This window comes from Stegodyphus dumicola, chromosome 3 (assembly GCF_044657685.1).
Source record: "Stegodyphus dumicola isolate Sdum_Otavi_A_Nest chromosome 3, ASM4465768v1".
Classification (NCBI taxonomy): Eukaryota; Metazoa; Arthropoda; class Arachnida; order Araneae; family Eresidae; genus Stegodyphus; species Stegodyphus dumicola.
The window spans coordinates 169049075-169075164 of record NC_140770.1 but is presented as its reverse complement, the minus strand read 5'-3'; the positions used below and the strand labels follow the sequence as shown (position 1 = coordinate 169075164).

General features: G+C 34.9%; 1 protein-coding gene across 1 annotated transcript in view; it reads right to left on the bottom strand.

Annotated features, from left to right (window-relative positions):
• The window catches only part of LOC118194573 (guanine nucleotide exchange factor DBS-like), a 381336-nt gene extending 356184 nt beyond the window's left edge, over positions 1-25152 (bottom strand). Inside the window, exon 1 of the mRNA XM_085813601.1 lies at positions 25038-25152. The gene's annotated coding sequence lies outside the window, so the exon portion shown is untranslated. The remainder of the gene's footprint in view (positions 1-25037) is intronic.
• Between the last annotated feature and the right edge of the window lie 938 nt (positions 25153-26090).

Here is a 26090-nt window from a genome sequence, read left to right as displayed (position 1 = left end):
CCCTGCCAGAAAAATAACATTAAACAAATGGCTATCTCGCTAAATTGGCGAGGTATCTCCAAATTGCCGATAGTTTCGGCGACTGATTTTTGTCGCCAAATTTGGTTAGAAATCGCCAAAAGTAGCCGGACTTGGCGACCATTTTCATCCAGTCTCCGTATTGTAATTAAATAACTGTAATTCCTAATTTATATGTAACTGCAACCGTATCCGGCCCTTTAACGGTATATGCCTTTATTTTTTCCTATGTGAAACACTGGTCACTTGCAGAGGTAGTCATCTTGAAGAGGTAGTTGCCACGAGAGATCTGATTTTATTTTAATAGGTATAGGAAATGTAAACACTAATATTCGCTATAAATTTTAAAAGTTATTTAGCGTAAGTGTGAAATTACCTTAGTTAGTCTCTTTTACATTTAAAACAACAATCAGACCTTCTTGCAAATTTCTAGTCGTCTTGAGGAGGTAGTTGCTATGCGAAAGATGACTGTATTTTATAATAGGTACAGAAAATGTTAAAGACACGTTTTTGCTATAAATTTTAAAAGTTGTTTAATATAAGTGTGAAAATACTTCACTTAGAACGTTTTCCATTGTATCAGTGGTCATTCCATTTTGCAAATGTCTAGAATTTTCTTTTCGCGACGAAAAGCACACAGAATTAAGCAGAAGTCATAAAGCTTCCAGAAGTGCTTTAATGGAGGATTTATTTACAAAACACTGCGAAAAGAAACTATCATAAATTAGAAAATAATACAAAAGTTTAAGAGTAGTAACACCTAATCTTGTCTTCCTACGCTAGGTAAATCATTGCCATCCCTCCCGTACAATTTCGTTGAATTACTACCGACATATTTAGACTTTCCTGAATTATACTTTATATGACTCGAAAGGCTTGTGATTATTTTTCTCTCTTGAGGGCAGTTTTCTCGCGATAATCTGGTCGGGTAAGTACATAAAGGAGCACAGAGTTCTCTTATTCTCAAGATAAATCGTTTTCACAAGGACTAATTTCGAATGAAGAAGCTTTTGGATTGGTGATGCTAATAATAAAATATCTCATTGAAGGTTACCTTTTCCTTTTTCCTTCTACTCTTGGAGTATTCGTGAGAAATAAACGTATTTTAAAAATATTTAAGCCGCCATAATGTGTTATTAATCCGATTTTAAGAAAATCGAAAACTCGATAGACATTAAAACATGTACGCTGAGGTCCGCTTTCATGCGCTTCTGCTGAACAATCCGATTTGTAAGAATGTTAGTTACTTTGCACAGGCGCTTTGCACGGCTGTTTTTTCTTTTTTCGTTAATTAGTTTCTTTTCTTCATCGTCAAATCCTCACAATAATTGAAAAGTTTCCTTCTTTATTCCATTTTAGTATTTCAGGATTGTATTATTTTATAAACTAGTAAGCCTCCAATTCTCTAATGAATCCAATAATTCTTTAAATTAAAATGAGCAAACAATGTACCTGCATTCTGTCCAATGTTCATACTTTCTTTCCAGTCCCCAACGATTTGCCTCGAATAATTTTTTTCATGTGTTGATATTGATGTTAATTCGTCGAGAGTACGAAGAGATTGACCGCTCAATGCTCTCTCTGAAACTAATTTTAGCCCCATCAGCGGAAAAGCGGTAAAGTCGCTGACCACTGGTAGTTTGGTCCAAGATTCGAATTCTGCGAACGGGCTAGTTGCATGGGCGTTTTCGTGGTTTTCCCCATGTGTATATGATCTACGAGTTTCACTTAGAAAGGCAGATACGTAGTTTCACTTGGAAAGGCAGATAGCCTTAGGCATTCCTCCCTATAGGCAGACAGCCCTCGAGGCTTTGCCGTAATCACATAAACAAACTAATTTTAATTACTTTCCTTTTCGAAAACATTACGAGTAGACGAAAACATTGATCAGCTGAGTGCGTCCCCGCCACACAGATTTTTCTCTTCGTTTTTTTACCTTCGCTATTTTTTTTTTTTCTTTTCCCCTTTCTGAATCATATAAACCTAGATGCTAGTGTTACTGCTAAGGCTGGACATAATAACTAAAGTAAGCAATAACTTCTGCAGGCAACTAAGATCTTAAAGCTCATTCACGTTATAATATCTTAAAACTAACATCATAGAATGCAAATCATAAAATTAGATCACAAAAACAAGGCATATATAGCATCTTATTGATAGTATTATTAGAATCTTAAAATCTTTTAATTATATATAATTATTAATAATTATATCTTTTAATTATATAAAAATAACATCTTAATTGTTTCCCAAAATGAAAGTTTTCAGTTAGGATTTCAATTTAATTTCAATTTTAAATCGCTTTACATCCACAGCTTCAATATACGTTTTGATATTTTCCAGCCTTTTCAAACACTGAGTTAGTATTTTTGTGTTTTGACAATTCACATAAACTTTGTGAATAAGCATGCCAGATGAGCAAAAAAATCAATCAAAAATTTGGATAAGATATTTGATAATCTAATAAGATATCTTCATTTATACTTCTATGTACCCTGATTCTCTATCGCTCTTGTGGCTCACCAGCGGCCGAGCGGTAAAATCGCCGAACACTGGTAGTTTGGTCCGAGGTTCGAATTCCGCGAACGGGCTAGCTGCATGGGCGTTTTCGTGGTTTTCCCCATGTGTAACGCGTATACGAGTCAGTTTCCCTTAGAAAGTCCTCCATGAAGGCATCCCTTCCCTTAGGCAGATCGCCCTAGTGGGCTTTGCCATAGTTAAATACACCAACTAACTATCGTTCTTGTTGTTTTCCAGCGCTACTCGCTAGGCTTCAAATCATTTAACGTTGTTTTAAGTGCTGTGTATGTCATCTGCTACAGCCTGCACAGAATTTAGAATAGACCTTCTCTTAAACCGGCCAGTTTGCAAATCGTCGCCATCGTCATCGTTCAGTTTATAAGGTATTTCTCCCACTTTCCTAGCGTGCCTTCGTGGCGTAACGGTAGCACGCTGGGACGGTATTCCAGAGGTTCGTGGTTCGATTCCCGTCGAAGGCGGTTGCATATTTTTCATCTTTTCTGCTTCCAATTAACCTAATGACAAGTTTATCTATGTACAATGATCTTCAGAACCACCAAGAGCAAGAGATATTCCCATTTTCCTGAAATTCTTCATTAATCATGGCCCATGCACCCAAATCCTCGAGCAAATCAATTGAAAGATATAAACAACGTCTTGAAGACTTAGCTTTTTAAATGTCTTGAAGAAGTTGAAAATTACGTGACTGCTTAAAAAATTTAAAAATGCCGTACGCTTGTGCTAAAATGTTAAAGGAAAAAGTCATTCTTTTATCAATCACCGATACTTTCATCAATTTGCATCCAAAATATAAATAGTACAGCGAATATAAGAAACGTATGGCAGCACTTAGCATTCTGTACACGTGAACAATGATCGGCTGACTGCTTCCACGGCAGGGGACATATTCGCCTTTTCTAATGTAAGATGTTCAAGATCCTTTACTTTCATAGCTACGAGGAAGAGTATACACTATTTTATATTAATTTATTTAGCAGTGCGACATGTAATTTATTATTTTGTACTGACCGATTATTTATTAAATTTTTTATTGTTGGTATTACCTAATTTACCTAATTTATCAATTAACTTATATACACTGAAGTGCCACTGAATTAGCGATAGCTAGTGAATAACGAGGTGGGTTTCCTGTGGCCTTTATAATAGCTGCCAAACGACGAAGCATAGACCGAGTAAGTTTCTGGAAGCATTGTATGGGAATGGTTTGCCAAACATCGGATAGAGCTGTCTATAATTTAGGAAGAGTCGCTAGTGTTGTGTGATGAGGTTTCAAACCTTTTTCCAAAACGTCCGAAAGATGCTCAATAGAATTTAAGTCAGGGCTTTCAAGTAGCCAGTTTATGACAGAGAAGTTAGAAGAACGCTCATCCAACCAGGCAGTAGTCAACCGGGACCTGTGAGAGGTTCAGTTATCTTGCTGAAATACTCTTTCCGTGTGAATGACAGGACAACATAAATGGATGGAGATGATCGCCCAGCATCTCTACGTACCCAATCATATTGAGGGAGGTTGGTACAAGTACGAAAAATCCCAAACACTGCCAAGAGAAAACATTCCAGACCATGATTAAGCCACCATGGCCTTGTACAGTTCCAATCTGCCATACAGGGTTCATGGCTTCGTGAGTCTGACGCCATATTCTCAGCCTCCCATAGGTATTAATTAGTCAGAATCGAGACTCACCAGTCCTTGCGACCCCTTTCAAGTCTACTAGAGTCTATTCTCTGTATACTCTTGTCCAGGAAAGAAGTGCAACTCAATGGCATGCATGCAGCAAAGGTATTCTCATGGGTCTACGACTTCCGAAGCCCATATGGTGAAGCGAGGGCTGCACGATCCGTTTTACTGACTATACGACTGTCGCCCTGATTCAGCTGGGTGGCAATTTGAGATAATGTTTGGCTTCGTTGACTATGTACAACACGGCTGAGTCGTCTCTCACCACGCTTGTTCTAGGTTAATTGTCCTTTGCAATTTGCCCGATCGCTAGTTCTTTTTCCCACCATCCGTTATATGCTTGTCTCTGTCGACCTTGAAAACCCAAGCCTGCTGAGGATTTTGGAAACTGAATGGTCCATGCATCGAGTGCCTACTTTCTGTCCGCGATCAAAGCTGTCTAAATCAGAAATTTTACTCATACTGGTAATTGAAAAAACTGATTAACAACAACCGTAGTATTAGCTATATAAGCATTTACCACAACTTCCTCACGTGAGCGCAGATGCGGTGCTGCGCTATAAAATTTACGTAGCCAATGTCTATCCCTAATCCAGTGGCATTTCAGTGTATATTACATGGAGATCCTGTTTTATGTAGCGTCCGCTGTTACCTTAGTTTCCCATATCCGCAGAAATTATTGGAACGTACTGTCCACGAATATAGGAGTATACTGCAGTTCCAATTATCAGTAAGTTGCATAACATATGCATGCATATAGCGTCCAAAAACATTCATTATCCGGCCTTTATTTTCCGAGCCGCTATCCGTAGACAGTTGAATCACAAAAATGTTTTAAACCTTGCGAATATTCGTGTTTTAACGCATTCGTTGAAAGGTATATTTTAATTTTATAACAGTTATTTTAAGTGTACGCCTCTTTCCTATCCTTCCTAGCTTCAGCTTACAACTCCCTACTAGAACGAGTTTTTAGAATCGCATTAAATGCAAATGAGAGTAGAATAATATTTAAGGTCAAGTTCCACTGACTTCGCCAGAGAGAGTTAGGATTCCTGAGTAGCGCTCGTTTGCCTTTAGGCTAAGTCTCTCTAAGCTATTGTTACCCTAGGCCGTATTACGTGCCCTTTGATAGTTCGTTGGCTAATTTAATTTTACGGGCCAACTAATTTAGAACTGTCTTAACATTGGCTAAATCTCTTTAGTTAGTCATTCGTTAGTTTGTGGGGTTCCACCTTTTACCTTAACAACTGAATGTGGAGGAACCTAGTGAACTGCTAAGTGAATAATCGCTTAAGTTCAGGAACAGAGACGTAAACTCGAGAAGGGTTAATTACCCCTTATTATTCAAAATAAGATTCAAATAACAAATGGCCCCTTTCTCAGGGCGTACACCATAGCCTCCACTTGGGCTTGAACTCAACTAAAAGACTTAACTAATACTTAACTAAAGCGATATAGCCGAAGCTATCAAAATTCTAAGAACTTGGCCCCTAAATATCGAATAAGCTGGGCGAAGCTATCAAGTTCCTGTAATACGGCCGAGCGTAGTAACAGCTTCGAGAGACGTTGCCAAAAGGCAAACGCGCGCCAGTGAGAAACTCTGAGGCTATCTCTCGAAGTCAGTGGAGCTTCGACTTAAATACTACTCCTACTCATTTGCATTAACCGCAATTCTAAAAACACATTCTAGTAGGAAAGTAAGCTGAAATTAAGATGGCCAGGAAAATAGCTTTAACTTAGAATAATTTGTTAAAAACTTAGGATAAACCTTACAAGTTCTTATTTCTTACATTTTAAGTCCAAGTGGAGGCTTTGCTGTACGCCCTGAGAAAGGGGCCGACAGTTGAATCTTCCTTTTGAGCAAATAAAGGGTAATTAATCCATCTTGAAGTTTACGTTTCTTGGATTTAAGCGATTATTCGCTTAGCAGTTCACTAAGTTCCTCGACACTTAGTTTAATAGAATAAAGGCGAGGAACTCTACATCGTCTTTTTCTAAGCCTATAAAAACTAATTTAATAGATTTGAACTAAATTCCTCGAATTACTCTGGCTTAATTAACCAATCCCTAAACGCAATTTGAAAATTACATAAAAAAATGCAAATTTTGAGATTAAGTATCTCGAATAATTGTTGCTGTACGGAAGTCAAAACTCTTCTAATTTTATTTTTTCGTAATGAATGTAAAACTTTCCCAAATATAAGTATGGGAACTGGGAGAAATTTGCTTGGAGAAAAAAAAACTGCATTAAATTTGGTTTTTAGCCCAAAATTAATTTTTTCTAAATTTGAAATTGCCCAAATATAAATATTTTTTATTATCTAAAATACTTCTGCATTTGGAAGTATATAATTACGACCAACGATTGCGTAAACAAAGGCCGTATAATGGGGGGGTGTATATATGTAGTAATTTAAATGCGTAGAATGAAGAATCCGGTCGTTTTAACTTCTGGACATAGACATGGCAGAGAAGAGGCTAAGGGTGAAGGCTTGATGAAGCAGATAACAAAACTGAATTGAAGAATCACCATCTTTATTTTGACACATCTCAAATCATGGTAACCTTGCTGGATGTATAATTATTATTTTCTTTAGTTGATTATACTAACATTTTTAGTTACTCGGAATACCAGGCTTGGTTTCTTGGAGCTTTGAATTTTAAGTTAAAGGCTAAAGTTGCTTCGTGTATAATATCTTGGATTAGTTGTTCTTCTTTATTAATCTGGCGTTTTAACTTTTGTTAGGGGACTCTCCGGGTCGCTGGCTGCCTTCGCTTGTGGTGTGAATGGGACGCCCCTTTTTGAACCATAAGATCACCTTGTGATCAGGCGGGTTGGGGCGTTCTAGCAAAAACAAAACAAAACATCTCAAATCATCTCTTTGGAAGACAAATTTACTTTTCAATCATATTTGAATGCAATAACTTCTTATATACACAGATAGAGGGATACTACGTCATTTCAGGCAGGAAAGCAAAAGCGGCACAGAGTTGTTTTGCATAGCAGAAGTCAGGAAGAAAGACGGGACATAGTTCCTCGCAAAGCCGTATTTATACTACGTAGGTGCAGAAAGTATTCTAAGCTTTGTTTGCTGAATATTAGTTTTAGTTACCCTTTTCAAACAGTGTTATGTAATTTGGAATGATCTCAGATTTGGGAGAACAGATGAATTTAGGGGGAGAGCACCAAATCTAGAATCGTTAATTTTGAGATTGCCAATTATTTTTTAAAAGCAGCTATCATATTTTCTTATATCTTACATATATATAGATAAAAAAAAGTAAGAAATTTAGAACCTAATTCACAAATTCATAAAGAAATAAAATCAAAACCTGTAAAATTAAGAGGTTTCCCAATTAAAAACATCAAATTGTTTTCAAACCGGAAGAATTTCTGAAAACAATAGAAAAATATTAAAATACAAAAATAGAAAGAGGAATTCAATCAAAATCTTATTCAACCGCGAATGCTGGAAATTAGCGCGAATGCTCTATCTTCGAAACTGCAAATATTACAATCAAGCAATTGATACCAATTAAACGATGCATTATTAGTTACAATCAAGCAATTGATACCAATTAAACGATGCATTATTAGTTACAATCAAGCAATTAATACCAATTAAACGATGCATTATTAGTTACAATCAAGCAATACATTATAAATACATGAAAGAGCCCATTATCAAACCCAAAAAAAATTAATTACGCAAAGGATATACGCATAGAAAGCCGTCAAAAATAAGGACATTTTGGTGCGCGAGCATATGTGATGGGCAAAGTCGTTTGGTAGACAGTCGTGCATAGACAGTCAGTGTGTTCAGTTGGTGTTTACTGTATTTTATTTTATTTTACCGAGCTAGGAGTGTTGCGTTTTATAGAAATTTGACGAGTTGTACCAAGTTGTGTACCAAAAGAATTTAATATTAAGCAGCGTAATAGAATACGATATTCAGAAGCTGGAAAGTTTTATGGTTGATGTAATTGTTGATGCACAATACAGATTTATTCTAGCAACCGTATATATTCATCCAGCTGTTAATTCGGAAGATTTGAAAATGTTCTTGTTTAGTGCATTGGTGAAATATTCTGAGATTATTTTTTTTGATCGATGAAGAGTTTACTGTAGTTACGGATGCTCCTATTATTATAACGAGAGATTTCAATGTAGACGTCAAACAAAATGAAAAAGCATTTCATTTTATGAAACATCATTTGAATCTCAATACGGTGCCAAGTGACTATTCAAGTATACTCAGCGGCTCATTTACTAAGAATATAACAGCAGAGATCTTGAATCATAATCTTAAATCATCTTATTTTTCATATCATCGACCAATTTTACATAGGATCGTTTTGAATGAATAAATATAAGAAATAAAAATAAATTATAATATAATGGAAAAAATCTGAAAGATTTCAAATTTTACATTACACCCAAAGAAACTTTTTTAACCTTTTGTGTGTTACCTTTATTTATTAAATGTTCTTCGCACTTAAACCATAAAATTGAATTCAACAGCACTATTATAAAATAATTTTTAAATGAGCATATCTTTAAAATTTCTGATACACAGTCTCGCACGCTGGGGATAATTTTTTTTCCCTTACAGTTTTGCCATTGCACGCTTTGAAATCGTTGAGTTTGCTAATCAAAAATTCGCTGAAGTGTTACAAAATATGAAATCGATAATAAAACAAATTTCAAATTCCAAATTAGGGCTTCCAGATGCCCATATTCGGTGAAGACGCACGTTACTCAGAATTGGATAGCTCTAGGTACCGTTGTTTTATCACAATGCGAGTAACATAGTACATTTATGCAGATTCTTCATTATTTAATTTCTTTAAATATAACACAGGGCAATAATATTTGGTGGCAACAATTTGAAAAGTTAACCGACATTTAAAGTTTTCAACGCAAAATGCCAAAACGAAATTAATAGCCCTTCTGAGCTAACGCCCTTTAGGCTAATAATATAATATATGTATGCACGAAATCTTTTGTTTGTTTTATTTGTTCTATAAAATTCACACTTCCGTTATAATTCCACGATTTAAACACCAGAGGCTCTTTAACAGTATTTGTTTTACATACACCTACAGACAAACACACAGACCAAAAAAGCAAATAAAACATCTTTCTAAAAAATATCTTATAAAAACTATCCGAATTATTTCTTAGAAAATTCTTTGTTGCGTCATTTTTACATACGCAAAAATCATCACATTCTTTTCAAAGAGCTTACTCTCGTACCTGTAAGAAAATTTTGTTTGACTCTGTCCAACCTTTCTTTTTTTCACACCTTCGAAAAGGCCAAAAAGGATGCTCATGCCTCTGGGCTGTGGGTGTGTAGTTAGAACATATTAAGTGAATTCTAAGAAATCTAATGTCATGACCTTCCTAAAAGCAAAGTGTCGAAAGATGCGATTATCGAAAGGGCGTTAAAATGCTCTCGAATAGCTTTCAGATATTCGTTTCATAAAAGATTTTAGAGATTCACAGAAATCTTCGGCGTCTCTCTACTTTCAGATAAGAAATTTAACTTTCAGATATTCGTTTCATAAAAGATTTTAGAGATTCACAGAAATCTTCGGCGTCTCTCTACTTTCAGACAAGAAATTTAACTTTCAGATATTCGTTTCATAAAAGATTTTAGATTCACAGAAATCTTCGGCGTCTCTCTACTTTCAGATAAGAAATTTAACTTAGCGTACTTTTTTATCTCAAGTCCAGTAACTGGGTCAAGAAAATTGCAAGCAATTCTAAATTATGCATTGAGCTCTAAACTTCGGATAAATTTACTTTAGGTGGATGTGAAGTCAATTTTTACGAATACCCGTTGCACAGTTAGGTAAAAAAACACTTAAAAGTGATAATGAGAAATAGAAGTTCTGCGCAATACCTTCTAATAAACTTATGACGCATATAAGACAAAGCAAATGTAAAAATATCGTATTTTGTTCAGTGCTTTTATAAGGAATATACTTCTTCCTTACCTCGTACCTTCGACTCCCGGCAAGGGCATAGCTGATTTTTCTCATGTTTCCCGGCTTCGAAGAGCTTGAAAGTATAAATGGTGCTCGAACTACAATGTGGTCGACAGTAATTCGTCACCACATGAATTTGGCGACTGTGTCCCTTCCTTCAGTAGAGCTTTACCTTATGGTGGTCATCAACCAGCTGAGCTCGCATTCCAGTTACGCACCTCAGTGAGCGCAAACAACACAACTCGCATTAAAAATTTATGACTGATAGATATAACGCGCATTTGGGTAGAAAGAATTGCTTGATCTCGCAACCGCCAAAGGGTTAAGAGGAAAATGGTAAACAGGTGCAAGTAAAAGGGACTAAAATACCAGAATTTCACCACCAGATCATATGGAATAGTTCAGCAACACTGACTATGCATTTCTTACCCCTACCACAATATCTCAAGAGGACGTTTCGATCGCCTTTTATTTTGAGTGTTCCTTTGCCGCACAGACACTATAGACTTACAAAAATCCATGTCTTACTTATATTTTTTCGATTTAAAAAACATTTTTCTGGTCCGATGGAGCAAAATATTTTTGCTTCTTTAAGACAAGGCTTTATGTCCGATTCCTTCAAAATGTATGTAGCATTTCTGTAAATTTGTAGAGCAGGGGTTCCCAAACCTTTGCCTGAGGGCACCATGGCGCCTGCCCATCGTTTAACGTGTGCCCGCCGCTGTGCGATTGCAATAAAAATGTCTTAGTTTTCAATAAAATTCTATGTGAAAGTTTTCTCATTTTTGATGAAATAGAAATTGCTGCAGCGCAGATACCAGCACAAAGCTAAATGCTTCCAATCTCTTTTTGATATGCATGTATTATTAACTCTATACAACTATAAATTCACCTTTAAAAAGTAAAGGGTGCCCGCCGTCCAACAGATATTCAAGAATGTGCTCTTTGGGACAAAAACGTTGGAGACCCCTTCTGTAGAGTCATTAGTTTTTTTTTCTTTTTTTTTAAAGCAGAATACGTGAAAAATGGGCAACCCCATTAGAACACCACTCTTCCGACTGCTAGCCAGACATGCTATCCAGTTACAGCCCGAAAGGACACGGAAAAAAGGAAGAAAATACCTTATAACACTATACACGTTCTGAGACTGAATTTTGCTTAAATTTACAGTTCAGATTGCCGGTTCATTTCTTTTCCTTTCAACATACACATTAAAGATGAATGAGATGATGTTAATATTTGACATAGGTGTTAAAACTAAAATCTCCATTCTTAAGACAACAAGATTAATATCTCAGCTTTGCGTACGTAATCTGTAAAAGAAACATGATCGACATGTTAAATAAAACTTGACTTCCGCCACTTTCTTTCGGAGAAACGCCAATAAGCAGTTCGATAGGAAGAAGAAGAAAAATCCTGAGATGTAAAAGAAAGATGCTAAACAAGACGAGATCTTTTGTTAGGTTGTTAGTACCAGCCTCTTCCGTTTCATCTCAGATTGGATGTTCTGGTTTCGAAAGTCCTTGAAAGGGACGGAGGATAACCACGAACGGAATCTCCAAGCGAGGCTTTCTTCTTTTTTTTCTTCTTAAAAACAAATATTTAAAAAAAAAAAAAAAAAAAAAAAAAGAGAGAGAGAGAGGGGGAAATTAATTTTACATTCTTTGTAGCTGCCCGAGACAAACTAGCAAATAAAATACTTAAAATTACTCTTTATAAAATAACACAATGAGTGCTATTTATCAGTTATTGATTTCCAAAACCCTTATTTGGGAAGCTCTGTGGTAGGTGCTTTATACAAAGTTGTTCATAATACCGTAAAACAGTTTTAAAATTCATAACAAATAAACTGCACCACGAAATTTTATTCCATTAAAATGGAGATAAAGTATTTATGCATTTGTACTTCCTTGTACGAAGTAAAGGAAGTATTGTAATCGCGAAAAATATTCGCGGGTATCATATTTCAAAGAAAATAACCATTTTAACCGCTCTCGAAACCATTTGAACGATGTTTTTGTGTGACACCTGTTCATACGGACAGAATAAAGGACTGTTTTTGTCAAAAAGGATTGTAAACTGGATTTAAAATTGATGCAGAAGAAATGTTTTCTTGACATCTGTAAAAAAAAAAAAATCAGTTTTGCGAGGTACGTATGTGTCAAGATACATAGGTACCTCGCATAACTCAAGAACGAGTAGCCGTAGAACGTTGAAATTTTATATAGGGGACTGCTATAACATGTAGTTGTGCACCACACTTTTTCCCTGCAATCGACTGCGCTAGTCGTATATATATATAATATTAGATTTACTTCGTTACCTGGCTTCGTGAGTTTAGTTTTTTATTTTTATATGCTGGTAATTGTGCATTTTCGCTTTAAAAGTATTGAATTATGTAGTTTTTATGTTCCGGTTAAGGTTTTTTTTTTTCCTTTAGTTAATCTGTATGCATTGTTGTAGAATTATTAACAATTTAAAACTTTAAGGTGACGCGTTAAGTCTAACGAACCGCCAATTGTTTACATTTAAAACTCGCAGAATAGTGAATTACGTGTTTCTGCATTTTCAATGTCTTTTCGCCGTGTGGAATCAAAAGTAAACTTTTAGTTTTGTTCATCGAAAAATATGCCTTCTTACCCACTGGTCGAAATGCTGGTTTTTGGGTGGAAACTCTAATTTTAATTGTTTTAACTATATTTGGTGCTTTATGTTTTTCTGTATTTTACAATTTTCAATGAAGATGTTTTGAGTTTTGATGCATTTTTGCTTTGCCGCGAAGTAAGAACTGAATTAATTGAAGAAAAAGTGTTTACACATTTGAGAACAATTTTTCCTGGACCATAAGTCTGCATCGTGGTTTCCATGAAGGAAGGGGCGATTCATAATCCATGGATACTGATGGATACTGATTACCATGGATACTGATTACCATTCTTCTTCCACTACTTTCCAAAGTCGATCAATCGTGGTGGATAGAGCTCTTTTCCAGAGATCAAAGGCAATATAGTCCGTAGTTGAAGCTTAAGGAGACGCAAGAATACGTTTAAGCACTTTATGTGCAATACCTGTATCAGTCTTCATTTTATCAAGGAACGCAGTCGTACTTTTCGAAGAATGATTAATTGCTTTGTCTTAAAGAAATTTCATTTTTTGAAAGTCCCTGGGATAAAGAAATGTAATTTCTTTTGTATGTATGGAACATAAAACTTTCTCTTCATAGTACGTTGAGTTGATTTTAACAACTTTTCCAATCTCCTTATTTTTAATTTTCTTTTAATTATTAAAAATAATTAAAATAAATCTGCCACAATCAAAAACTTCTTACTAACACTTTCTTTCCATTCACAGTACCAGGTTTTGTACACATTTTACTCAGAACCAGGTCTTATACACATTCGTTTTCTTTAACAAACAAAACTTTTTTTTTCGGTCATTTAGGTAAACTCATGCTTCATAAAAGATTACAATGTATTTTCATTTCTCTCCTAAATAGTGTTCATACAGAGTTCTGTAGATTGTTCTGCGTTGAACTACATTCCTTGGCAAAAGCTGGTGAACATTATGTTTCTTAGCTTTTTTAAGTTGTAAATATTGGTTTATTATCTTATTTATTGTTGCTACGAATGTGTTTAAAGACTTTCTAGTTGATCACTGCGTCAGAGGATTTTCTCTTTTTATAACCGACTTATTAGAATCCATTAGTACAGTTAATTTTTCTCATGTAATCATTTTAACTTTCGTACAAACAATGACTGATGGCTTTTCCCTTTCTGATTAACAATATTGTTTATTTTACACATCGAAATTTTTAAAAATATGTTTCCCAATGTTATTGAATGATGGAATGACAATATCTCTCTTTTTCTTCTTTCAGAAATATATATTTCAACTCACAGCTTGTTTACATGCGACATTAAAAAAAAAAAAGAATAAATTTAAAAGTAGCAGCAAATATTTGTCATCTCAAATAATAAGCAATTGCCAGAAATTTTTATTCCAAACAGTTGCTTTCTTTTTTATTGCGTATTTAAATCATTCGAAAAATGTGTAATCACTTTCTGTATCAGATTCTCACATTTTTGTCCGTATCACTTTTCAAATAAAAGGCTATTGCCAGCCAGTTTAGTGCCTTGTATTATTTTTAAGCAAATAACACAGAGAATATAAAAACAATATTTACCAAAACTTATCGGTAATTCTAAAACACCGCTATTTTAAAAACTTTTATGAATTTGCTGTTGAATTTAATGTGACGCAAGTCCGAAGAAAGGAATTTATAATAAATAAAGTTAAAATGGAAAAAAAAGGGGGTCTTGTAATTCATCTTACTAAAGAAACTGAATATTGATATAACTAACTGAGAAAAGGCTGAAAAACATTAAGAGCAACACTTAACACTGTATTGGGAATTCTAAACATAATGCTGCTTTTAAAAACTTCATCATTTTGCTGTTAAATTCTATGTAGCGTAAGTGTGAAGAATGGAATATTAAATAATAAAGTTGGAAAGAAAAAAAAGAAAAGTTTGGGTCATCTTATTAAGAAAACTGAACATTGATAGGATGAAGAGAAAAGGTTAAAAAAATATCTGTAACACTTAACAACTTAACACTCTGCAGAGAATACTAAAAATATATTGCTTTTAAAAATTCTCTGATTTAACTGTTGGAGCCCAAGAGTTCAGATATAGCATGAAAAACCTTAATAAATCCTCTGGTGCGATGTTGAAATCTGAATCTTTTCAGATATTTTTTCTTTCGTTATACTTCTTTTGTTCTTTCTAAATAAAAAGAATAAATCATCCTTTTTATTAGTCCAAAGGGATTTGAGTCCCGAAGGACATTTACTTTCGTTTTGACATTTTGCTTCGGACTTCTATAAATGTAGGTTCACTTTTCAAACTGTTGCCACCAAATGTCAGAGTCCTGCATTATATTTGAAGAAATTAAATAATGGAAAATCTGCATAAATGTATGAAATTTCTCGCATTGAGATAAAATAACAGCACATAGAGCCATCGAATTTTGAATGACGTAATCTTCCAACGAATATGGGCATGTGGAAGACCAAATTTGAAATTTGGAATTTGTTTTATGATCAATTTCCTGTTTTGTAAAACTTTAATGAATTTTTGATTAACAAACTCAAGGATTTCAAAGCGAGCAATGGCAACGTTGTGCAGAAAAAACATTTTTATCTCCAGCGCGTGAGTCTCTATATGGGAAATTCTAAAGGGATATGCTCATTTTAAAACTATTTTGTGATATTGCTGTTGAGCGGGATCTTATGGTTTAAGTGCGAAGAACATGATATTTAATAAAGAAAGGTAACACACAAAATGTTAAAAAACGCCCCTTTGGACGTAATTTAAAATCTGAAACATTTCAGATTTTTTTTCCCTTTTTTTTTAAATCTAAAATACGTTTATTTTTAACTTTTACTCGTTCTTAATAGTTACGATAGTATTTCGTTCCACCAGGATTTCAGGACATACCCGTTGAACTCAACAAATCATCCAGAGGCTGCTCTTTCAGGTTGTCGGGTCAGAGTTTGTGCAACCACCTATGACACTGGCTTACGCTTATTCTCCGATCGCCATATATTGTATTCATATTCTCATTAATAATTATTTAACTCATAAAGGAAGAGGCCGAATCTGTTCCTGTGTCATTGTTTGCAATTTTTCCTGATAAGTTTCAAATGTGTCTGAACTTTCATTTATTATCTCTGAAAATTTTTGCTTCTACATAAGTTAGAAATGTATATTTTTTCACGATAGGCTGTGCCATCTTGTATAAAATAAGACACTTTAATTGCCTTTATCTGAGATTATTTTAAAATATTGCTATCACCAAATGCTTTGTTACATGCTTTTAGAAGGAGATCACATTGCGCAAGTGGAATATTATGCTCAGAAATGGATGCAGAATTTGTTAACTCTGCCTTTTTTTCTCCTCCGGAGGTTTAATTTAGGAAGAACGTATCTAAATTTGAACTAGGCGTATAAGGCATTTTCTCCCTTCTTTCTGCATGCCTTCGTGGTGTAATGGTAGCACACTCGGCGCGTATTCGAGAGGTCCAGGTTCGAGTCCCAGCAAGGGCGATGACCATTTTTCACGTCTCCAGCATCAAAATAACCTGATGACCCTACACTCTTAGCAATATTTGAGCTTTTTTATGTTCAACTGCGTCTTTATGTTCCAGTAATATCGATTTATTGCCAATCTTTAATTTCATTCCAGAACATATGCAGTTAAAGTAATGATTTTCATTTCTGTCTTCTTTCAAGTAATATTTATAATCCAGATCTTCTAACCGTTCAGTTGTAAAATTTTGAGTGTAACACCATTTACTCATCTTTCTAAGCTGGGAACAATTTTCAGTGCTTTTTTTTTTTTTTTTTTCTTTTCCAGTCTTTTCTCAGTTTATCATATCAATGTCCAGTCTTTTTATTAAGATGGCTTTACAAAACTTTTGTTTGTGTTTTAATTATTAGCGTTTTATGTGTTTACATTGTTTAATAAATTTCACGTTCTTTACGCTTATGATAATAAAATTCCACTCAAGGGCAAAACCACAAAATATTTCAAAGCAGCATAGCTTTAAAATTTCCGATAGACAGACTCGCGCGCTGATGCTAAAACTATTTTATTCCGTACAGTGTTGCCACTGCTCACTTTAAAATCGTTGAAAACTGATTATAAAATTTTACAAAACATCAAATAGTTAATAAAACAAATTCGAAGTTCAAACTTCGGGTTTCCAGTTGCCCGTGTTCGGGTGGAGACGTACGCTATTCAAAACTGGATGGCTCTAGGTGTCGTTGCTTTATCACAATACATACATACATTTATGCAGATTCTTCTTTATCTAATTTCTTTAAATATAATACAGGGTTCTGATATTTGGTGGCAATAATTTAAAAAGGGTTTCGCCGTTTATAGTGAATCAACGCAAAATGTTAAAATGAAATTAATAGCCTTCTTCTTGTAACGCCCTTTGGGCTAAAAGGGAGGAAAATGAAATACAAGTAACAAAAGCGCACAAATGCAAATAGGAAGAACTACGTTATTCAAAATTTGTAGTCTCTGGGTACTTTTATTTTTTAACAGTGCCAGAAACATACATACATTCATGCAGATTCTTCATTATTTAACTTCTTTAAATATAATATAAGGCGATAGTATTTGGCAGCAACAATCTGAAAAGTGATACAATGCTTTTAAGTTGTTGCGACGCAAAATGCCGTTTCGATACTAATATCCCATTCGAACTAACGTATCTTTTGGCTAAAAATTACAAACTTTTATGAAATGTTTTAAAAAATCCAAGATCTCAGGAAAGTGTGTGTGTGTGTGCGGGGACCTAGGCATGAGAACTCTGCGTTTAAAACCTACCCCCCTAGACTTAACCCCCATATAATGTAGAGGTGATGCTACTCACTGTACTCGATGGCTTTCCCGCTCTGGGAAGTGAATGAATGTACTGTTGTCGTTTACTTGAGCTCCATTTTTTTATCGTATCATTCTTGCTTTTGCTGGTATTTTAAATTTCGGGTCTTATTGCGTACCATTAGGACCTGAGTGCTATTACTGTGGAAACTCCCTTTTTGTCTGTACCACTTTTGTATCTGAATAACTTTTCAAACTGTTATCACCGAAAGAAAATTTAATAATGAATTATCTCGCATGTGTATAATGTAAAAAAATGGCGGAATCTAGATCCACCGAATTTTAATACACTTAGTTCTGTACACGACCATGGGCACCTCTAAGCTGCAACTTTGAATTTTCTTTTGATTTGTTTTGTATTTTGTATAAATTTAACGAAATTTTCTGTAACAAACTCAACGACTTGAAAACGAAAAGTGAGAACACTATTCGAAATAAAATATTTTTATTTCCAGTGTTCCAGATTGTTGTCATTCTATAATTTAAAATAGTTATCTTTTTTAATTTTAATCAGCAAACTCGACTGTTTGAAAGCAGTGTATTTCAATTGCCATAAATGAAATACGAGTAATTATTATTTCCATGCCCTAGCCCTCACTCTGTCATTAAAGCCTAAAACATTTAACTTTCAAATTGAATCCGCAAGCGAGTAGGACACCAAGCGACTGAAAAGCAATAAATACTGTTTTTAAGAAAATTTTGCTACTTTTCAACATGATTGTTTTAAATAAAAGTGCATTAAAATTATGAGATGGCTAATCAGAAATATTAAATGATTTAAGAAATGACACAAACTGGACTCTAAAAATCATTATACATTTTTCTCATTTTTATGATAACTATTTAAGAGGATGGCTGCTGATATTTTTTAAAGAAATAATATAGCGAATATACAAAAAATGTATGGCAACCGCTGATACTTCATTGGGAATTCTAATGAATGTTGTTTTTAAATATTTTGTAATTTTGCTGTACAATTTTATGTGGCGAAAGAAGCGATTCTTTGTTACAAAGGCAATAACATTGTGTTAGCCGGAGTGATCGGTAACTTGCCATTCTGCCATTCTCAACGAGAGCATAAAAAAACCTTAACTAATCCTCTGGTGCGACTTCAAACTCTGAATCCTTTCAGAATTTCTTTCTTTTATTTGATGAATTTTTTGGATGCCTAAAAACTCTCCAATATTTTTCCTATATAAACTTTAACGTTAATTGATTCTTTTTTACACGCTATTTCTGAGTTTGCGAAAGTTTTTAGAGGAAGACGAAAGAAACTTCTAATTAATACCGCCAATTAATAACTTTATGAACAAACTTATGACATTATTCTGACTGGATAGGAATTACCGAGATGTTAAAAAGTGACTTGAATGGGAAAAAAAGATTATCTTGGTTGAATATGGATACACGTGAAAGTCGAATTGAAAGTTTACTTCTGTGCAAACGTCACGCTGATCACGCAAGAAGTTGAAACTGATAGATTATTTAAAGAAATGTCCTTGGCGTTTATACCTATTGGCGTGCTGCCAGACTTTAGCTCGTCGACTTTTGAAGAATGTATCAAACGCTACTCAAAACGACCCTAAACGTCATGATGTTATTCAATCCAATTTGGACGCTGTCAATAAAAACTCGACAGCAAACACCTACCAAAAAAGTTAAAAACAAAACAAAAAAAAAAAAAAAAAAAAAAAAAAAAAAAAAAGGAGATTATAATTTTAAAAAATATTCAGTCTGACCTTTCACGTCACATGTTATTGATATGATTTACTGTTAGGTAACCGATAACTTTCCATAACAGCTTGTAGAGTCATTAGGAAGTTTGGAAGCAGGAGAGATGAAAAATGAGCAACGCCTTCGCCAGTAATCGAACCACGGACCTCTAAAATACGGGCCCAGCGTGCAGACCACTACACTACGAAGGCATGCTAAGAAGGCCGGAGAAATATCTTATAGACTCCCCCTTTAAAAGGGTGACTGGGGATTAGGGGACCAATCGTCAAATCCTGGCGGTGGAGAATCATCCTCCACTACCTTTTCTTTTAGTTCAGGCGCCAGTGCGGAGACATCTGGTTTTTTTTTTTATGCTGGAAGACATGAAAAATGAGTAATGCCCTCGCTGGGACTCCAACTACGCACCAACTCCGACTATTTATATTTTTTAAACAAATATTTTAAATTATGGTAATAAAATTTTTCATTTGGTTAAAAAAAAGACAAATTCTGTCTCTTCAGCCGTTTTCAGAACTTGCACTCGGGCAGTATGCACAAGCAATTTGAGTATGAGAGCACTTTATTAAAATTAACAAGCATAGATGATGTGAGTCCTAGTAGCTGACTGAATGAACCGCTAAATGCAAACCATTTTCTCAACGGAATAAATCCTCCAAACTTTTGGCTGACAAGTCCGAACTTTATGTATTGGATTCAGATTTATTAGATTACAGCAAAGCAAGCTAGGTTTATTTTTCCAACGATGCAAATGTCTTTGAAAAGTACTTTCTAATAGAAATCTCTCACATTACGTTACACATGAGGAAAAACTAAAGACACGTTCATTCAGCCACCAAAATTTACGGTATCTAGAAAGGAAAATAATGATAGACAATGACTCTGAACTGAGATGTTATTAAAAATATGGATGTACAACAGTATTTCTATTTATCATAATTATAAAGAATTGTCTGTCGCCTTCCCTGAAATGTGGTCTTGTGGTGTCGCTGATAACATTCGAATTAAGTTGGGAGCACAGCTAATTTTTCATGTTTCTTACTCCAAAGAACCTTTAATAGTTCCACAGGTACAAGTAGATGTGAGCAAGATAACAAAATTTTCCCTTCCGTAGTATAAGTATAGTCTCCCACATTAACTCCGCACCAATTTTGATAACGAACACTCCGAAGGACAGATAAGAGGGTCCCCATGCCTCTTTCTCTACCGCCAAACCACTCGAGAACACCTTCAGTTCACCAATATTTCAAGTGCCCCATGCCGCATGCACACTATACACTTACAAACATCCATGCCTTTTCTGGGATTTGAACATGCGTCTGACAACTGGGAAAACATTCATGCCCTTTATGGGATTTGAACATGCGTCTGAAAACTGGGCAACCACTATCGCTAATCATTATAAACTATCAGGGCAGCTAGTTGTTCTACTAAAAGTTTAAAGGACGATAATTCTTCCTTACCTGGATATGGTCTATTGGGTCTCGTTCTTCTCTTCTCAGTCGCCCTTTATTTGGTTGAGAATGTTAGGAACTATCGCCTTCTTCTCTGCGTCCACTCCTGGCGTAAATGGTAGCACTTCCGGGATTCGGAAAATCCGTGGTTCAGATCTTCGTGAAGGTATAGCTAATGTTTCACGTTTTCCGCTCTGAGAAAGGCTAAATAATTCTACACAGTTACTCGACAATATTATTATTTATGATAATTTATTATGTCCTCTAAGTGAATGCTTGGTTATACATGAACATCTGACTCAACTATATTTCCTGACCGTCATATTTTCTTCTTCACTTAACATGATTCTCTTATGAGTAGATAAGATTAATTTAAGCAGATTAATACACTTGCAAAAGTAATAAAATCTGTATTCCTTTTTAATTAATTTATTAACAGATATAATTTCGTATTTATAACTTTCACAGCTTCAGCTTTTTCGTTCTTTTTTAAATTCTACTTTGTCTATATAGAAATTCTCCGCAAAATTTTGTAATTGGTTGAAATTGTTATGCAGTAGAGTATTTTTATGCCTCTAAAGAGGAAGCTGATATGATATGAGGGACGCAGCCCGACCCTACTGGCAGACTTTACGTCGCTCTATGGCCTTTGTGCGGGCTGCGCGAGAAAGAGGAAGATGACAACAGAGAACTATTATCTATGCTCGAATTTGGGCAGACGCTCGTTAATTTGATGGAACATAAATTGCGGTCCACCAGCGGCCGAGCGGTAAAGTCGTTGAACAATGGTAGTTCGTCCGAGGTTCGAATCCCGCGAACGGGCTGCCTGCATGGGCGTTTCGTGGTTTTTCTCATGTGTAACGTATATACCATCCAGTTTCGCTAAGAAAGCCGTTCACGAAGACATCCTTCTCCTTAGACAGATAGCTCTCGAGACTTTACCGCAATCAAATAAACCAAACCGCAACATAAATCAGCTAGCATTTACTTCAATCTTGTTTTTTCATCCAGGCATTCAAGCTAGAGAATATAGCTTTTATCAGCCTTTTTGTTTCCGAAATGTCTGTAAGCTTAACCGGGATTAAAATGTTGTACCGTTTCTCTGACATACTTCAAGAAGCAAGCTATTAATTTTTCATTACTAATTTTAAACTGAATGATCATGAATTAATTTTATAATGGTTTGCTTGTTTTTTGCTACTTTTTGATGAAAATACAGATAGTTTTAACCAGGATTAGAGAAACATGTTATGACTCAACTTCGTTCAGAAAATAATTATAAATCTAAAATAGGTGGGAGAAACTTGTAACCTTATTCTGATTTTTCAGATGTCCACAAGTGATCGAGTGATTAAGATTACTAAATATTGGTAGATTGACAGGGCGAACGGACTAGCTGCGTGCATGTTAATGTGAATTTCCCACGTGTAGAATGCCACTTTAACAATAATATGGGCTCAATATTAAATATGTATTGATTTTATTGGCACTTTAAATAAAAATAAAATTGTTGTTAAAACATAAACTCAGCTTAAATGGCACAATATGGAATTTTTACGAAATTCTTATTATATCCATCATTTGACGTATTTTTTTTTCGAGAATTGCTTTATAATTGGCTTGAAATCAGTGGCTATACAAGCACATAAGTCGTTTTCTAAGCACATAAGTACATTCCAAGTATAATGCCAGTTGTGTTAAGAAAAACACTTTTTTAAAAGTTTGGTCTTAAAGATGAACATTCTCCTATACAGTTTTGTTACCATCATATACATAAACACTCTGAGTACATAAGGCATTTTCTCCCTATTTTCTGCATGCCTTCGTGATGTAACGGTAGCACACTCGGCAGGCATTCGAGAGGTCCAGGTTTGAGTCCCAGCGAAAGCATTGTTTATTTTCCGTGTCTCCTACTTCAGAAATCCTAATGACTCTACAAGTATTATTTTAACATTCGATAAAGCCTATTTCAAATTATCTGAAATTATTTTTCTGTAGAATGCAGGAAAAATCTCACAATTTTCATCAAGAGCAATGCAGAGCAAGTAATTTCATAGAATTAATCTAAATATCAAAGAATTAATCAAATCAAATTTCATAGAATTAATCAAATATGTTACATAGAATTAATCTAAATATCAAATATATTTTAATAATGGAAGTATTGATACACTATTTAACGGATACACATGGATTAGCATGAGGCCCTATGCTGATAGGACTCCTGGGCAAGTGTCCAGCCGACAGCTGCGTTAAGAAGTCAAGCGGGCCCATGCGCTAAGACGCCCGTAATCCATCCATGCGTAGAGTCCATGCTCATGAGTCCGCTGGTATGTGTTACGTGAATGTGAGTAACACATTCACGTTGGTGTGTTTAACCATATTTTGTCAAACGATTAGAAACACGTGATTTCTGCACTTATCATGTGAATATGAGCAAATTTCTCTTAGAAAGTTCTCCATGAAGACATCTATTCATTTAGGGAGATAGCCCTCGTGTGCTTCGCTATCTTTAGATAACCTAACCTAATCAGGTTTTTCATGTTCTAATCAATTACCTGAAAATAATTATTTTATGTTTTCTATTATGAAGGGTGTCCCATAAAAAACGCAACTCTTGAAATGCCCTGCATTTCTGTTCTAGTAAGTTGGCAATACTGAAAGGGACAACAATTTCATCTGGACATTGGGTAAATCTTGTAATTCTGTTTGTTCCCGAAGCCGTTCAACAGAAAGTGCGCCTCATCACTGAACATAACTTTTTTGATTAAATTATTGTTTTCCACTCCGCTACTAACCACAAAGTCGTTTAACGTTCATCGTAAAAATCGTTTAACGTTCATTGTTGACTGTTTATTAGAACAGAAATGGCGAGCATTTCAGAAGTTCCTTTCTTTAAGGGGCACCTTTTAGAAATTGAGCAATATTTTCGTTTGCTGTCGTCATTTTTAATATTCTACTGCATGAAAGCACTTCGTAAGAGAAGATATCTTCCATAGGTGACAAAATTTACATCTATTCCCAAGTTTTATCTCAAAAGAATGATATCAGCAATCGTACTTGCGGAGTATTTCGGATTATTCTGCAGCTCCATCAACGCACCAGAAAAATTTTCGTGCAGGATAATTTTCTTGTGTAAGTTAAATTTCACACTTAAATTTTCGACCAAAAACTTCCGTTTTATTAAAAACTGGTAAGCTTTCGATTCTCTAACGAATCGAAAAGCGAAAGTTTGAAACAAATTAATTCAAAATAAATATTCAAAACAAATTTTTAATATACTCTTTATTGGATTCAACGTAAGAAGGACAAATTTCCTAGCGATGCTAATTTTTTAGCTATACTGGACTAATACTAGTTTACTTGAATATCAATGTGCTAATCAACAGAGCATTCTTTTGTATAGAATACATAACAGTTAATTACTTATAAACATTGTAGAGACATTAAGATGTTTTTTTGAAGCAGGAAACACGAAAAATATGCAATGCACTCACCGGGACTTGAACCTGAACCTCTCGAACACGCGCCAAGTATGCTACCGTTACACCATGAAGGCATGCAGAAAGAAGGTAGAAAATACCTTATATGCTCCCCCTTTTTAAAGGGCGATTGGCGATTAGGGGACCCAATCCCCATACCATCATCCACCACTTTTTAGTTCGGACGCCACCGTAGAGTCATTAGTTATATTTTTTTAAGTAGGAAACACAAAACCTTTGCAATGGCCTCACTGGGACACGAACTTGAACCTCTCGAATACGCGCCGGGTGTGCAATCGTTACACCACAAAGGCATGCGGAAACGAGGGAGAAAACACCTTATAACATAATCTAAATCTGAAAAAGAATGAAGTAACCTGAATTAATTTTTAAAAAAATCAGAAAAATTGTTCCTGATGCAAAGTCGCTTTTTTCCCAGAAAAATGAAGCAATATTACAACAAATTATTTCCCATAAAATCATCATAATATGTTTTCTTACTATGTAATTTTCTCTGTTTGTAATCTAAACCAATTAATGGGTTTGACAAGCACTGTTAGTTTGCTAGTCTGGAACTCAGCTCTGTTTGACATTTAGTCTCAAAATCACTGAATGAAAATAATGTTGATATTTTCCATCAATTTCTTACAGAAAATAAACTTGAGCTGGAGAAAGTAATAAGACGCACCTCTGTTTGTGTGGATAAGATCTTTGAAAGTTAGAAGTTCTGGTGATGATGCCGGCTGCACGAGACCCTTCTGGCTTTCTTTAGCGTGAATACAAGCCAGTTCTCTCAGGAAGCCCCTAAGAAGACACCCACGCCTAAGGCACACAGCTCTCGAATACATTTCCGTAATAAATTACCTAATCCAATCACACAATGAAAGAAGCACTTTCTCAAGATAACTCTGTTTTACCTATATATACACGTATCAACTGTTATTTCTTAGTAAGTTCAAAAGCCGGCCAACCCCACCTATTCGGAAGTGTCGAAAAGAGCAAACAAGGTAAGAATGCGAACACGTTTTGAGGTCTTAAATGAGTTGATTCATCCAAAGATGAAGCATCAAGGACGCGGCCTCACAACGTGTGCTCCAGATGCACTAATTTTCCATTTTTTTAATTTTTTATCTCTTGATTGGGAAGATGAAAAAACAAAAGGAAAGGAAAACACCCTCGTTCACTCTCTTCTGCTTCGAATAAGCGAAACTTGTCCGACAAGTCTTTAGACCTTTGAACAAGAATAAGCATTTATCATTCTGCAAGGGCTTAAAACTTCAGCGGTTTAAAAAGGAAATTAATGAGCAACACCCTTAGATGCTACTTTGTTTCATGCTAGGATATTCTGAATTCCAAGGAATTAAGAGTTGAAATGCAGGTTTTAAAATTTTGACGTGTGTATTTGCTGCTTAAGAATGCAATGCGTTCGTAAAGCTATACAATACTATACAATAAATTTATGATTAATAAATATTTTTCTAATAAATTTTTAAATCCCGTCTTGTCGCGGAAAATATATCACAAACTAACATTTTCGAGGAGCAAAAGAAATACAAATAGCTTCAAATTCTTAATTATCACCAGGAGTAGGTAGACTATAAATAATGCTTTATAAATTATACAACTATTAAGTCATTCCTTAAGTTGCCATTCATTTTTGCCAGGAACTATTGGAATCGGGAAATATTTCGAGTATCATATTTCAACGAAAATACCCATTTTGACCACTCTCGAATCCATT